Source organism: Citrus sinensis, chromosome 4 (assembly GCF_022201045.2).
Source record: "Citrus sinensis cultivar Valencia sweet orange chromosome 4, DVS_A1.0, whole genome shotgun sequence".
NCBI lineage: Eukaryota > Viridiplantae > Streptophyta > Magnoliopsida > Sapindales > Rutaceae > Citrus > Citrus sinensis.
In genome coordinates, this window is record NC_068559.1 from 10,566,191 (window position 1) to 10,572,190 (window position 6,000).

At 30.9% G+C, this 6,000-nt stretch overlaps 1 long non-coding RNA gene across 2 annotated transcripts; it reads left to right on the forward strand.

Annotated features, from left to right (window-relative positions):
• Nucleotides 1–2,226: 2,226 nt before the first annotated feature.
• Nucleotides 2,227–5,087, forward strand: LOC102612890 (uncharacterized). 2 transcript variants are annotated; one of them, XR_001508815.3, is made up of 3 exons: nucleotides 2,227–2,483; nucleotides 2,650–3,673; nucleotides 4,673–5,087. It is a non-coding gene; the product is annotated as an uncharacterized LOC102612890 (long non-coding RNA). The 2 variants fall into 2 exon arrangements; XR_008053999.1 differs by having other exon boundaries at nucleotides 2,227–2,479.
• The last annotated feature ends 913 nt before the right edge of the window (nucleotides 5,088–6,000 follow it).

The window sequence follows — 6,000 nt, forward strand, 5'->3', positions numbered from 1 at the left end:
CACTAGAATTTTTTTTTAGTACTGATTACATATCAAATTATTGAATTATTTCATATATTCATAACTGTTATTACAGCAGATACTATATTGATATTTACAATTAGACATATAACTGAGACTTATAATATTATATTAAATATTATGAAGTATTTGCCCAAATAAATAATTTTCACAAACGAGGAATGTCTCTACTCTACTCGTATTTCACAAGGGAGAAAGACTTACAAATAACTCTAAATCATTAGAATTTAATATAAAAAAATAGATCTCATATCAAAACATCATAAACTACAGTAAAATTAATTAATATATATTGAATTAGAATATTAAAAAGTTGTATTCAATTGAATATAATTTATATTATGATGATATATTATCTTATTTATATTGTTTGAGATATTTATTATTTATTTAATATTTATAATTTGTAAAGGTACAAATATAAAAATACTCATTTTTAAAATTTTTAAGTTATAAAATAACTTAATATTTATATTTATTTGATTCAAATAAGAAAAAAATACTATTCAGCTTTACTAAAAATTTAAATCTATTCAAAAAAAAAAAAAAAAGCCACTTAAGGCTCATTATTTGCCAAACATGTCGGAGGGGTAATCCAATCCTGTATATGCTTTTCTCGGGACTGAAGCCTTTATTACTCCTTTTTCCCATGAAAATTTGATGTGAGTTGATGTGAGTTGATGGTAGTTGGTTCTTGACTGTAGCTTAGCTCTAACCTCTTCAGGAGTCGCCCAGACAGGAAATACTATTTTATTCAACAACTTTTATAAAAGAGCTTAATTTGTTCATTTAAATTTTTTTTTCTGATTTATAATTGCGCTTTATAATTGGCCTTTTTGAATTTTGAATTTTTGTCCAGCGATGGAGCCCACGTTCAGAATGGATGGAGCCAAAGAATCACGTGATCCTCATTGATATTAGAAAATCTGCCTTTGATAAATTGTATACAAGTAGGAGAAAATTCTGTCATAAATTATTAATTTCTTCTATTATCATTCAAACGAGTTGTGGAATTTTTTTATACTACCGGTCAAAATGTACAGAAACATTTAATAATTAGTAATGCGTGCGGATTCCAAGAGTTCTCTTGGCATAATCATAAAATAATCGGGCCCGAAAGCGTTAATCCTTTTGCAATAAAAAAAGAAAATTTGTAACCTACCCCTAAATAAATTGATATTTTACACCGCGTTCTCAATAAATTTGACTTATTGCACTGCGCACCTAAAAAAATTAATATTTTTACACCACGCCCCCAATTCCGTTATTTTCTCAGTTAAGTTTAACAGTGGAGGGGTAAAATTGAAAGTTTATTCTTTAAATTAATTTTAATGAGAATTCTCTTTATTGTAATTAAAATAAAAATCTTTAAAAAATTAAAGGAAAAATAATAGTGGTGACAATGTACATGTAACAAAAATTTTTTTTATTATAATTAAAATAAAAATCTTTAAAACATTAAAGGAAAATAATAGTGGTGATAAATGTACATGTAACAAGAATTTTTTTTATTAAAATTGAAATAAAAATCTTTAAAAAATTAAAGAAAAAATAATAGTGGTGACAATGTACGTGTAACAAGAAATTTTTTTTATTGCAATTGAAATAAAGATCTTTAAAAAAATTAAAGGAAAATAATAGTGGTGACAAATGTACATGTAACAAGAATTTTTTTTATTAAAATTGAAAAAAAAATCTTTAAAAAATTAAAGAAAAAATAATAGTGGTGACAATGAACATGTAAGAAGAATTGTTTTTTTTTTATTGCAATTGAAAAAAAAAACCTTAAAAAATTAAATGAGCTAAAAATTTTGTTTTTTTACATAGAGGGGCATTTTTGTCATTCAATCAAAAGTTAAACGGAGCCGTTAAACTTAACTGAGAAAATAACGGAATTGGGGGCGTGGTGCAAAAATGTCAATTTGTTTGGGTGCGCAGTGCAACAAGTTAAATTTGTTGGGGACGCGGTGCAAAATGTCAATTTATTTGGGGGTAGGTTACAAATTTCTCATAAAAAAAAAATGTCGGTAGAGGGACGCTTACGAAACCCTTTTTTTTTTAAATTATTTTAATTTTTTTCCTAATGTGATCCAAATTTGGGTCCCCCTACCTTACCTCTGTGGTATGGTACCACGCTTTTTGTTTTCTTTTAAAACCACCGTTGGATAATTGAGAGAATATCTAATGGCTAAAATAAATTTTTGAAATTTGAAGCAAAAACTGAAAACTGCTGGAGCCGGTCATATATTAATATAATATCATTTGAGTGATTGGAAAGTTTTGTTAATCGTGGGAAATTCCTAGTATGGCAACGACTGCTCTGATTTCATTTCAGATCGATCTGATTTCATCTGAAATCTATCTGGATACAGTAATTGATATTTACAGTGGTTGTCTTCCTCTTCTCATCTTGGTCTGAACTATTCACTTACTGTTGTCACGCTTGCGCTGTTTACAGGTCGGTAAGTACAATTACAAACCAACAAATTGCAGTAACAATTTTGCGTTAGATATAGTCATGCTAAAATTTTTGTAAGTTATATACTTGAACAAAAAATTAGATCTGGGCTGCGGCGAAGGAATGGTTGTGATATTTTGACGAAATGTTTGTATCTGTGATTCATATAGGGTTATAAATTACACTCGTACAGGGTTGGATCTGTTTTGTTAGTCGAACTCTCCGATAATTGATGAATCTATATTGACTCAATTTGAAAACGATGTACAAGAGACAATGAAATTGAGTCAGCAGATAAATGCGGAGGCCAAATAGTGCTGTGATAATAAGTTGAAGATTGATAAGGTAAACCGCAAAAAATTTGATTTTTTGTTTATGCGAGCGAATAGTTCATTAAGGCAAAAAAGATTTGAGGTTTGTTTAGGTGCTGTTTTTGTTGGTACAAAATCAACACCTAATAACTATGCATTATTTTGGTAGGAGGCTGATAGAAGAGGAAATTGTTCATCTGGAGCACTACAACCATGAAAGGAAGCCCAAATGTACAAAAATGAATTGTGTAATGTGCCTGCAGATTTGGTGGTTGTGATTTTAGATGTTAAGAACTTGGAGTACCCAGGTACATGTGTTTGATATTTTAAGGGAAAAAATCGAGAGTGCAGCAATGCAGGTTATGTGTAAATTAAAGGACTATAACTGGGGACAATTAGATGTAGAGGCTGTTGAGGATTATAAGTTTTTTAATTTGTCATATGTCCTTGTGTTGAGGCAGCTGTAGTTCGCTAATTTGTAGAGTTTTTAATTTGGAAACTAGGTTGAGAATGGTACAAAAGATGCTAGTACGAAGTTTAGGAATCTGAAATACTTGTTCATATTGAATTATTTGATGTTTTATTTGTCGAAGATGTATGAAAAATGACATAGGATTTCGTTAACGGCTTATGATATTGTAGTACAATGGGAGAAAATAGGTTGTGGAAGATTGATATGGAGGGGAAAGTGAAAGGGGCATAGGAATGGTATGGTTTTGGTTGATTTCATAGATATGCAAAATAAATGAAAATCTTTGATCTTTTAATTAAGGAGAAGTTTAATCGAAAGTGATGTGCATGGGCTTATGGGATGAACATGTTTGATTTGATTGGTTGGACAAGGGAGGAGTGCACAGAACAAAATCAGCAGTGGGAAAAATTGGTAATATTAATTTTAATATTTAGCCATTTTCATTGATTAAGGTTGAAAAATAAAAGTGTTTATGGTGAAATATGCATTAACTATGTGCTATGAACTATAGTGGTTTGCTACTTACTTTGATTGCACTTGTTGTACAATCCTAAACCTTTAGTTGTTTGATGAAAACTGCTGTGACTGGTACAAAATTGTTAAGTTCTATTTATCGCTGATATGGTAACATGTTCACTAAATTTATACATCAGGACAACATTTTGGGTGAAATTATTCAATTTTTTTTTTCAATTTAGATTTTAGATTTGGATTGTCATTAATTAGCAATGTTGTTTGTGTTGCAACATGAGAATAGGATATGGTGGAAAATAAGAACACTTGAATAACGTTTGAGCACAATTTTGTTCGAGCACAAAACCATTATATTAATTATGAAATGTATTGACACTTGAAAATATTGAAAGCACTAGTATGGAAGATATATGAAATCACTTGTAGTTGTGCACTGGAATGGGAATATGAAACTTTGGCATGATATTCCAATGAACCAATTGAAGCCACCTTGGACCAAGCATGTTGATTAAGATCTGGATTTCGTTGAAGCATGTAATCATGGTGCCACAATTATTTTTGTAACTAAAAATTGAGAGTGATGCAGTAAGTTATAAATACTTGACTCTCTCAGGTTTCGAAATATATTTCTGTTTCTCTATACAAGTCCTCCAATTGTAATTAAATTGAGTTGTCAAAAGGTGGTGTCCTGTGAGTGAGCTTTGTTAAATCGGAGTGCAGGCGCTACCAATTTGAAGGTGCATCTTGTATTGGGATAAATATATCTTAATTATTTGAGTGGCTGTATCACTTTGTAGAAGACTATACAACTGATCCATAATTTAGTAGTTAATGCAAAAAGATAGCAAAAAATAATAGAATTGCGATTGATTGATAAGGGTATTTGGAGTTATCACATGTTTCCGGACCATTTAACGACGCCTTCATATTTTACAGGTTTGCATGGTTAGGAGGTCCTACCACAAATGACGGTATTATCCATTGAGGAGATTGAAAAGCACTCCATTGAAGGCGCTATAAAAAAATAGGAGCGGGTCTTATGGCCCATCACAAGTGATAGAACCGAAAATCTAAATAGCATTTTTCCTTGCATGTTGAATTTATAATTTATTATTTTAATTGCCGTTTAAGATGCACATTCACATTGGGCTCGGTTTAAGAATAAAAACATTGAATGATAGGTTAATGTTCGTTGAAGTGTCAAGGAAGGGGGAAGTGCTTAATGGTAGTAGTAGTCAATATCATTTTTCTAGGCTATTGGATTTATGAATATTATGTAGATATGCCTTTGATGTCCACCGTTGTGGTAATGATAAATGCAATTTCAAAAAACTCGTGCCTTGAGTTAACATGATTTCAACTCATTTTACTTTGTACTTGGCCGACTTGTTACTAGAATCGGGTAATAGAATTTAATTTGGCACAAATTTTAAAGGTGCATCTTGTATAATGCAGAATATTACTTAAATCACAAAATGAATGTGTTCAAAGATATGCGTAAAATGTGGTATTAAAAGGCGATAGAAGGAAATTAAGAACATTTTCATGTAATAAGGTAATAAATTACCTCATTCACAGCAATGGATTGCTTTAGACATGGTAATAATTCTGTTTTGTTCAGACATACACAACAACAAACATCGAAGATGAAGCATGCAATTCACAGGAATGCTTCTGCAGAATTTAGGTTGTTAATAAACAGTGCACTAAGAGCGAAATAGATAACCATGGTGGTAGATATCAAAAGTTTGGTTAAGAGATAGTCTGGCAAGGATAGAATCACAATCTTCCCCCATGCCAAAATACCCGAAAGGCCATTGACTTTGTTTATATTACATATATAACAAAACATTATAATGAAATACATATATAACAAAACATTATAATGAAACATAGAGAGTGGAACTGCAAAAGACTGATGTCGATTTCATCTAAGCGATCCAAATTGTGATCACAGGCCTGCACAATAAGCCGCACAGAAAAAAGTTTTTGTTTAGTCGTTTTTTCTAAAAATTTAATAAGATACATATCCACGGGAAAACTAACAACTGCGAAACTTGTTTTGCTTAGTTGAACAATATAAAACTTACTTATCCTACCATCGTTGGACGTGGATTTCATCCGGAGGCTATCCTTTTCTTCAGCAGAGTGAGTAACAGTATTTAGATGGGTCGACTGCAATAAGTAAGAACGTAGTTAAAAATTTCTGGGAATATTACAATTGCGAACATCTAGTGTGAACTATAACAGTTATACTTCAAGGA